Source organism: Pollicipes pollicipes, unplaced genomic scaffold, assembly GCF_011947565.3.
Source record: "Pollicipes pollicipes isolate AB1234 unplaced genomic scaffold, Ppol_2.1 Scaffold_4881;HRSCAF=5763_pilon_pilon_pilon, whole genome shotgun sequence".
Taxonomy (NCBI): Eukaryota; Metazoa; Arthropoda; class Thecostraca; order Pollicipedomorpha; family Pollicipedidae; genus Pollicipes; species Pollicipes pollicipes.
The window spans coordinates 36,434,355-36,445,396 of record NW_023596576.1 but is presented as its reverse complement, the minus strand read 5'-3'; the positions used below and the strand labels follow the sequence as shown (position 1 = coordinate 36,445,396).

The following is an 11,042-nucleotide window of genomic DNA, read 5'->3' as shown; positions in this document are numbered from 1 at the left end:
CAGGATGAGATGATGTAAGGCCTCTTTAGGTTAGGCATAGGCCACTGTGATGGAAATAAGCATAGGTATTTTGTGAGAAACAGTGACAAAATGTTTGTTTTCCCTGACACCACCTTAACAGAAGCCAGAAGTATGTCTGTTGTGTTTGACTCGGTGATGGGCTGATGTGTATTAGTCCAATGTTTTTTTGTTTGAGTGTTTTATGCTTGTTGAATTTTCTGTTGTTATATTGTTATTGAATTCCTTTGCTTTGTTTTGTTTTAAAAGTGCTGTGGAAGGAAATTGAAAGGTGCAGCATCATATTATTGGTGTTAATAATTTGTTATGCTCATTACACTGTCATGAAATTACTATGTTTTAACACGTGCCCGGTTGGCCAGCTAGACACCCTCCGCTCGGGTGTGGGGGGGGGGGGGGAGAGCCAATTTGAACCCCCGTTTGAGATCTCGTAAACTAAGAAAGCTAGAGACACCAAATTTACAGGGTGTCTAGACCGCGAACGCACTTAGGTTATGGTTTCAGCTTCCTAGGTAATGATGATCTTCAGGTCGAATAAGGTCGAACAAGGTCAAACTCCAGGATGGTCTCCAAAGCGCCCCAAGAACCTAGACAACTGTCTCTAAGCAAAAGTTCACAAGCCAATTAGAGGTCATTGACCTTGTTTGACCCTTTAAAGGTCATGGTGACCAAAATGATACAAGACTGCTCTGCATTTTCATTTGAATAAGCGACAAAGATTACGCTAGGCAGTATGTTCCTAAAAAAAACGTTGGACCGGGGTCGTCTTAGGTCAATGGCCTGTTCTGATCTCTAAGAAGTCAATTGAAAATATATAATGCAGTTCCTGCTGCCAATAAATTCGAAATGAACACCAGAGACTATCCCATACAGCAAGCCCTAGATTAATAAATCAGGTTGGTTTTGACCTAAGTCTGACCATCATACCTGACCTTAGGTCAACGTAATTTGCTCATTCAATATTTGTGGTGCCTAAGAAAGCATCTCAGAGATGTATGTCTTCGTCAAACACTCCGTTGTTGTATCAGATTGAACGATTCCCTAGAAATTGCCTTCTTGGACACCATGGGCTGACTTTGACCTGTCATAGGTCAGCGACCTTACAAGGTACATCTAAAATTTGTATGTCAAACGATCCGATATGCAATTTTCTACAGCTATGCAAAATGTGGCGCGGCTACGCCGCGCCCTTCAAAGACCATTCGGGAAAAGCCTTCGGGGGGGGGGGGTCAATTTGCCCCCCACCCGAGCGCGTATTAATGTATTCTGTTTCACTTTAATGGCCTAAGATGTTAAAAAACGAAATAGTTTTGTCAGGTTTCTGATATTACGTCCATGCCAACTTGAAACAGATGCCTTTGTTTGCTGAGGCATCCATCATGGCTCATAAGTTCCGTCTTTTGTGAATTGATTTTTTCACTCCGGCACGGTCTTTTTTGCGATATAATTTTTCACTCCTACCCTAGTTCAAAAGCGATTCTAGCTCCCTGGTTTTGAGTTTACCTTCTTTTCCCCCTTTACCTTCAGAGCAGACGCCCATCCCCAATCTGGCTTACCGCCGGCCATGACACAGTGCCCATGAAGTGGTGTTCGGATGTGCGGCTCCTGCTCTGATGTTACCATCAACTATCACAGCCTTAAGTTGAGTGCCTCTTCCCATTCCCATCTCAGTTCAATTTCTTCCCGTCTCATTTAAAGTGATAGCTCGACTTTGTGCGGTCTTTTGATCCTTCGGTCTTTTGTCTTTTGATCCTTTTGAAACGGTCTTTTGATCCTTCACTGCTACTTGCGCTAGCATGAAGCCCATCCTTTCATTGAACTCCAACATGAACCGTCAGAGCCAATGTTCCAGATTCGTGGAGTTTCGTTCCTGTTCCCCGTATTTTACGATACACCTCATCAATCATCGTCATTCACCTTTTCATAGCTTCTCTTGGCAGTTCAATTCCCTTCCTATCTATCCTACGTCGCATTCCTCCCAAATTTAGAGGCAATTCCGCCCAACCCACCCAAGCTGCTCGCAAACGTAAGAGCTACCGAATCAACGCCCGCTTTTTTGTCGGAGCGATTTTCAATCTGGTAGGGCTTTCTCTACATGCTGACGGGCTGACAAAGAATCCTAGCAGCATCGTCAGCCGGCGCGTGACGTCACAGACCAAGTAACCTTCTGGTCAATTGACGTGACGTAGGGAGAATAACGGGCCGTGGTTGGTGCTGACAAACGTGTTGACAGATCGAACGCGGCCGTGACTTTAACGCGAAACCCCACGACCTAGAAAATCCCGAACTTTTCGTTTGTCTTGAAAATTTCTGTAAGCGAACAACGCCCAAGGTGACGAGAGCACCTCTTGAGTTATCTCGGAACATAAAAAACTATGATCTTTTGATGTCACCACGTCAGATCGTGTTTTGTCGTGTTCAGATATAACGAGTGCTGGTTGGTAAGCAGGGTAGCCTAACCTAACCGGTTGAAATCGATATCACTACGTTTGGGTTGAACGGCTGCACATTTAAGTCAAGGTTTTAAGGTGAAAAAGAAGGGCGACTGAACTTGGGTTTAGGTCACACTAGGTCATCTGATGACCTTCCGCGGGCAAATAAATAGGATCCATTTCAAGATAGCACATGTAACGCGGAGTCCATTGGGGTCACTTGCTTGATCGAATGAAGCATGTTTCCCAAGACAACTTAGATATGTCAGGAAATGATCAATTTCTGGGGCAATACATTATGTCCCGTTAAATTTAATACAGAACTCAACTACCTGAAAGATTCCGACTCCCTTGCCTTTCTCAAAAAACGCCACAAGTGTGGAACAACTCAGATAATGAGGGCATTCCTTCTCCTTTCACGTAACATGAAAAACTGTGACCTATAGACGTCACCACATTCCAGATCAATATTTGTCATACACAAATATAACGCATGATGAGGCATCAACAAGAGAATGTAACACTGTTAACACTAACACTGGCTAACACTGTTAAAACCGAGCTGGCCCTGATTTCAATGAATTTTGAAATTTGCAACAATTGAATTTAAGATTCGGGTGAAGAAGTGAGGCGACTCAAGTAGAGTTCAGGTCATGTCAGGTGACGGGATGAACTTTCACAGGCAAGTATAAAAGTAACAGTAAAAGTACAGCAAGTACACATTCCAGACCGAAAATGTAATGACGAGTCGAATAACGCTAACTGTTCGATCGTATGAGACCTGCTTCAAAAAATAAACTCATCAATGTCTGAAATAATCAGATATGACGAATGCATTAATTGCTCTTGACGCCAACACGGATCTTAACGATCTGGAAAGTCCCGAACCTTTCGAATTCTATCAAAGCTTCAGCATGTGTACAACATTCTAAACAATAAGGGCATCTCACGACTTTCGACAGGGCATTAAAAACCGTGACCTCCAGACGTCGCCGCGTACGGTATTCCAGATGAACAAGTATTCCACATAGATATTCCATATAGATATAGATATTCCACATAGATATTCCACATGAACGAATATAATACGGGATACTGGTTAGTATCGTCAACTGCCATGTTGAATTCGGACAGCTGGTATTTATGCTATCGCATGTGAACGGTGTGACTTCATTCGCGTGGTTTTCCATCACAAGTGGATTTGGTGAGGCAATATGTTGGGTTGAGGCTGTTCTGCGATGGCACTACGCCTGCTCAGTTAAAGTCATCGACTGCTCGAAGCTCGAAGCGACTGCTCGAAGAAATGGTTAGACAAGGCATCATCGCCCCCTTGGGTGACGAGCCATCAGATTGGTGCCATCCACTGGCGCTGGTCACAAAGTCTAATGGAGGAGTACGGATATGCGTTGACCTCACCAAGCTCAACAAGTTTGTAGGAAGGCCTCTGCACCCAACCTCTAGTCCAAGAGAGGCCGTCTCTGGTATCCCCGCAAACGCGAACATCTTCTCCACGTTGGATGCCAAGTCAGGATATTGGTAGCTCCCTCTTCAAGAAGGCAGCCAGCACCTCACAACGTTCACCGCGCCCTGGGGCGCACAAAGTTCCTCCGAGCGCCCATGGGCCTGGTCTCAACAGGGGACGAGTACTGCCGACGTGGAGATCAGGCTCTCCAGGATCTGGACCACGTCGTCAAGGTGGTCGACGACATACTTGTTTACAATGAGGCAATCGAAGACCACGTAGACTGTTTACGAGCTGTTGTCACACAATGCCGCCAATATGGCATCACGATCAACGAGAAGAAGTTCTGCTGCGCACAGGAAGAAGTCTTCTTCTGTGGCTTCAGCCTGTCTTCGGTCGGGAAGGAGATCAACTCGGGCAAGATCACAGCCATCACCAACTTCGCAACGCCAACCAACATCACCGTGCTGAAGTCTTTCATGGGGCTCGCTCAGCAGTTCGGAAACTTCTCCATCGATATATCATCCGCTGCAGACGCGCTTCGTGGTTTACTGAAACCTTGACACGCTTTCGTGTGGACACGGGATCACAAGACAGCCTTCAACGACGTCAAGAAGGCTCAGGCATCACCGCCTGTGCTGGCTCATTGCGATCCGCATCTTCCGACGGTTTTTCAGACCGACGCTGCTCGTCTGAAAGGGCTCAGATACGTCCTGCTACGACAGCACGGCGATCGCTGGCGCCTAGTCCAATGTAGGTCCAGGTTTCTCTCTGACACCGGGCCACGCTACGCAACGGTGGAGTTGAAGCTCCTGGCAGTGGTGTGGGCACTGAAGAAATGCCGCATGTTTTTGCAGGGCCTGCAACACTTCAGAGTCATCATCGACCACCGGCCCTCGATACCGATCTTGAACGACTACACCCTGGATGCCGTCGAAAACCCACGTCTCCAACGTCTGAAGAAGACCAGTCTCTACAACTTCACAGCCATCTGGCAAAAAGGCAAAGACCATGCCATCCCCGATGCACTGTCACGTGCTCCTGCTGAAGAACCGACGCCTGAGGACAACCAGCTCGTCTAGTCTGTAGAGCACCATGTCCATTGCTCGTGGTTTCCCATCCTCCCAGGAGATGCTGCCACGGTCCTTACTCCCATTCTGGGACGTTCGCCACGAACTTTCGTCCCACGACGGCCTAGTTCTGAAAGGCTGCCGCATCCTCATTCCGCGTGGTTCCCGGAAGGTCACCATGGAAGCACTTCACGACGCTCACCAGGGTATCGAGCGCACCAAACGACGAGCACGCCAAACTGTCTGGTGGCCCGGCGTGAACAGCGACATCGCCAACACTGTGGGCAATTGCAGTACCTGCCAAGAGCTCCGTCCAAGTTTGCCTCAGGAACCGATGGCCACCGACACGCTGCCATCGAGGATTTTTGAAGATGTCCCTTCCGACTGCTTCTCTCACGGTGGCAGAGACTTCTTCGTCTACGTGGATAGACTGTCTGGCTGGCCAGTTGTCTATCAACTCCCACGGGGTGACACAACAAGCCGTCAGATCATCAGAGCCCTCCGAGACGTCTTCGTCAGTCTTGGAGTCCCCGTCAGACTCAGGACAGATTGAGGACATCAGTACAAGAGCCGTGAAGTCGCCAACTTCCTGAAGCGTTGGGGAGTACTGCATGTCATGTCGACTCCGTATTACCCACAATCCAATGGGCATGCGGAGGCGGCAGTATAGGCCATGAAGCACCTGGTGTCGAAGACGGTGACTGATGGCTCTACCGACAACGACAACTTTTACCGAGGACTCCTGGAACTGCGAAACACGCCTCGAGCCGATGGACATGCTCTGGCTCAAGTGGTCTTCGGCCATACCATCGGCTCCTGTGTTCGCGCTCATCACAGCGCCTTCGCTGCTGAGTGGTTGGAGCAAGCAGAGGAATGTGACTCCAGGGCAGCAGCGTCTCTCCGCCGTGCACAACGAATCGGTGTCAAATCAAGTCTACCGTGATTTTGGCCAGATACTGCTGTAGTGCAAACATTTGCCTGCTTGTTCAAGACTAATTCGAAGTATTCCACGAAAATCATACCAGCTGGACACCCCACATAAGTCTAACACAACAGACGGCACGGGATGCATGAGGTCAGCGTTCGGTGCTCAGAGGAACCGTCGCCGGTGATCCCATGGCGACACAGGCCAGACGACCACTGATGTCATATTGGGAGCATTCGGCGGCAAATGCCTGTCCCTTTGACCAGATGCGGTAAGAGAAGCCCTCCTGGGTATGGCTATCTGCGGCCACGCCAGGCTGATCGTCACACGACGACCCGAATTTGATGCTGCCGTTAAAGGAACCCAAACAGTCGCCCAGTGCTGCAGCCTTGCAAAAAGAGCTTTACCACTGTACCAGGTGTATTACTCTGCGGTTTACATAGGGGGGTAGGCCCTTCTCCGACCTTGGCTCGAGGGGGGGGGGCGATAACTGATGATGGCCACTGTTCGCGGAGATCGAGCTGCAACATCTCCTCCAATGATATGTGAGCTTTGCGGTCAGCGTGGGCGTGGCTTCACAGTCAGCACCGCTCCAGCCAATATAAAGCTGGTCGGCCCATGACCACAGGCATCACAGAAACCAGCGAGTTCAGCCATGAAAGTCCTGGTGAGTCCTCTGCTTACGATGCTTGCCGAAGATGTGCATTACATTATGCTGTTTAACTTTATCGGGAGAAACGGTATATTGAGCCACGCATCAGATATCGTATACACAACTCGCTTGTAACTGTTCGCATGCTTTTAACTGCAAATGGCTGCTGTAGATCACAATTTCGCCGATAAGGATATATGTGCCTTAAAACGTTGTCATTGGATTAAGTCATGGGACGTTTTTAGGACGCTAGAGTCGATGCCACATCTGCCGTGTCAGAGTTGTCGCTGTAATGAACTGCGTGACTCACTTGGGATACTTGCACGCGCCACAAGGTGGTGTTGCTGATCCATGCGTGTGACCTTGATAAGCAAATCTTGTGTACGTTTTTTTGTCCCTTTCTCTTGGTTTTCTTGGGTATTTTCCGTGATACCATCTTCCGTACCTGCTCTTGCCTTTTTGGCTGCGGCACTTTTCTTAAATTACTTGATACTTAGCCTCATGTTCGTCATATCTAGCCGTTGGTCCTCGTTTTTGTTTTATCCGGGAACAGGCTGCACGTGCCAGTCACGAGTGGGTCGAAGGGCCCCTGGTGGGGGCCCCGTCCGAGCGGCAGACACATGCCTGTAAAAGGGTTCCTGTACGGGCTAAATCTTGGAGTTTGGATCCCCAGATGCATATGGTCCTGCCCCACCGATATCCATCCTTCTGCATCTCACAGCCCTAAAATGGCCTTTACTGGCCGAAAAGGCTCTAATCCAACTAACAAAGTAACCGAAGTTGCCGAGCCATACAACTAGCAGCGCAATGTGCTAGTCAATTGCCGCTCATCGTTTGGACATTTGGCGCTGCATAACTGCAAAACACGAGTGGTTAAACAGCCGCATTGTCTTGGCCATGGGTACAGCACGGTGAATGCCGTGTGGTTTTCGCGTGACTTTCTATGATCTTGCACATGCCGGGTAAGAGTACCATAGGCGGTGGGTAATGGGGTACGCAAGTCCACGTGCATTAAGTTCGGAAGCAAGATGATTCGAAGTCTTAAAAAGGACGCGGCTGGAACAGCAGGGAATATGATGGGTAGCAACAAATGGGTAGCTCAGTTCAAAACCACTTACAAACTTGGAATAGTACCTTTAACAGAAGTGACTTTCAGTTGCAAAGATATATCGCTAAATCCTTTCTTTTATTAGGTCAATGTCACCGTTATCTGTCCGTGCGTTCCTTGCCATCTTGCAGATGACAAAGCGATTCCCTCGTTCAGGTCGGCATCATTGACTTAAAAAAAAATCCGTCAGGTTTTTTCTGCGATATATTTTCAGCAGCAACGTCCTATTTATGGCATTGCCCTTTTCTTTCAATTATTTTTAAAAGCAAATGTTAGGTCCACCTTGTCTGTTTCAGGTGGTCATGTGCGTTGTCCTGGCCGTTGCGGCTGCCGGCCACCACTCGCACACCGCTGGCGAGCCGAAGAACCAGGGACAGCCGGACGCGCTCCAATACTGGATGAATTTGCTTTCCCCCTACGCCAGATATACTAGTGCTTTCTTGAGAAACATCCCTGGCTTCGCCCCGGGCGGTGACCACCATCAAGCCTACGGTCAAAACGCCAATTACGACGCCAGCGTCCTCTTCACTCCTGTTGTTGGCTCGTTTAGCTACTTGGACCTCCGTGGTGTGAACCGGACGGTCAATTTCTCTGCGGACAGGTCTGGCTTCCACATAACTGTGGACCCCCACACGGAGGTGACCACCAGCTATGAAAACAACCACGACTAGCGCGGCGCTCTCTGAGCAAGCCCGCCTGTAAGACGGGGCCGCTCTGGGTAATGGTAAAGTACCTGCCCTGCCAAGTACCTGCCCTTCGGTGTCCACTGCTTCCGGCGCTCCCGTCACGTTCCAGGGCACGCACGGCCCGGAGGGCGTATTTTACTCGTAGCGCTCTATTCACCCCGACCCTTTCCTTACCTTCGCCTGTTTTGGTAAGCGTTCTGTGCGCTGCTCACTTGCGGGCAAATGCGAAATTTGCATCTCTGACTCGCTCCCAAACGTTCTGGTTGTGTTCATTTGCCGTTACACCAGAGGCCAAGAGTGTTTGGTGCATTCTCTCAGCTTGATGCCATGGTCCGTATTTACAGCTTACCGAGCTCGGTTGGAACGAGTGGTATAAAGATGTGGATCATTTTTGACGCCATACAAAATATACTAGGCAGCAGTAGCATGGTTTAATTACTGGAGGGTTTGGGTGGGGTATGAGTGGGGATAGGGGTGCGGGGCAAGGGTCGAAGAAACGCGTCCTAAGTTTCGCATGATAGGGTTGTGTCTCCTACATTTTTGCCCGTGCACTGCATATTTTCACCTACTCCCACTCAAGATACCGTTTTTGGATCAGGCTGTCCCCGGATTCCAGTTTGACCGTCCAGTCTCAGAGAGATGGCCGCATCCATGCTCGAGAGCGCTGTAATACCGCTTGTATAAACACTGAAAGCATTTTCACTGCACATCGCAAACAGCTGTTTAGCATCTACATATGGTGTCAAAACGAATGGTCTTTTCGAAATCACTTTCGGAAATATCTGGTGGAGGGCTCACCGTTGGACGTCAAACGCTTCCGTAGATATCCGGCTATGAAACTCCTCGAGCGAAGAGCTCCCAGCATCGAACGGAAATTAGATCATGCGCTTTTCACAAAACGGCATACATCGAATTCACCTGTGGAGTGAACGACTTCACGAGTTCACTCCAATAAGGAGTGAACGACGGCCAAAAAGAGCTAATTGTGATATGGAGAGACGCGAGCGTGCAAAGCACGGAGTCTGTCACTCGCGCAAAAGTGGGATGAGCTTGTGACGCATACCATTTCAGTGCCCAACACGGGATGGGTGCGACACGATCTCGACCCGACACCAAGTGACTGTGGTCAGGCCACATGTCGGTGCAGTTCTGACATAGCAGTACTGGTCGCGGCACCGTAACGGCATCCACCAGCCTGAACACGCACGTTTTGGATGGATGTCGGGAGAAAAACACCACTACAGCTCTATGTACAGACAACTCCACTGCAAGGCCGGTCATGACAAGACAGGGAGATCGCTGCCGGCGAGAAACGAACGAAAGACGTCCAACAGGGCCGAGCGCTGTATTCCAAGCATCCCACAGTCTGACAGCGTTCGTGACAGGGAATGTGACATGTGACAACGTGACATGGCTTTATCCGGCGATGACGCATTGAGGAGTAGATGCATTCATTGCAACAGAGCAGATGCCTTCCTTAATATCTGAAAGTGTAGAATAGTCTCTTCAGTACTGGAAATGCAGTATCTCTATATAACAAGAAAAACTGAAGAGTATGGTTAGAACACAGGCCTGCATCTCACCAATCGGAGGGATATGGATACATTCACGGTATCAACACACTTTAACGTAGAAAACGGACGGCCATTTGGACAATTGGAGGCCGGCGTGTTCAATCGATCAAGCTAACTCTGGCATAACGATCTACCAGTTATGGAGCGTTTGGTGAAGAATATCGCTAACCAGTGTCTCTGGTTAGCGAGGTGCTACATATTCTACCTTTCTTCACATTCTATTCCCGTAACTAAGGGTTCGCCAAATGTACTAGCTGCAATCGGAAATGAGGTGCGATCGCGTGCCAGGGAAATAATGTGGTTATTGGCCAATGACAAGCAAGTACGACATCATACGATGAGCGAATAAACCAATCACACACAGCGAGATCGCGTTTCGATCCGGGAACTCTCTGATGCAACAGACGGCTGGTGAGGCACAGAGGGCTTCTTTTTAAAGGAAGCGTCATATCACACTAAGGATGGTATGCATAGTTTAGGTTCCGACGGAACAGATGGCGCATGGTGGATGATCTGCTACCCAGGAGGGTTAGATACCTCCTACTGCCTATATCCTGTCCTAAGACTTTCGAGCATTCTAGAGATTGTATGCCTGACGACATGTGGAGGTTGGAGAAAATTACGGGGATGGTACTGCTGTGAAACAGATATTGTTACACCTTGGATAATTATGACCACCACTTGTAGACATTGTACAATATACCGGTCGAGCTTCATTTGGTTAAACTAAGCCCATTCCTGTAGACGTATGCTACCCTTGTACGGTGTGTGGGCATCCCTGAAAATGGAACAAGTGATTCCGAAACGTCAGGCCAGTTGATAGACGTCAAACATCGGCGAGTTACTTTTAATTCTAGGTGATCAACAGAAGGCCGAGATACGAAAACTTGAGCAAGCGCAAACAAACGCGTTAGCTGCACTTACGCCAAGGTCTTCAACGACACTCGCGTAGAAGAGAATGTGCTGCCCAATTACGTTTATCTTAAACTTCATCACCAAGCAGCAAACCATCAGTCATTGACGAAAGGGTATCGTTCGGCTGTCGTGAAAAGGCAGTTAGAACAAATCAATCTCTCGAACTCAAAAAACAATCTCGCAACATCACTTAGAGAACA

General features: G+C 48.7%; 1 long non-coding RNA gene across 1 annotated transcript; it reads left to right on the top strand.

Moving 5' to 3' along the window:
- Positions 1-6,539: 6,539 nt before the first annotated feature.
- LOC119101441 (uncharacterized) lies at positions 6,540-10,643 on the top strand. Its single transcript, XR_005094561.1, has 2 exons — positions 6,540-6,574; positions 7,964-10,643. It is a non-coding gene; the product is annotated as an uncharacterized LOC119101441 (long non-coding RNA).
- Positions 10,644-11,042: the final 399 nt, after the last annotated feature.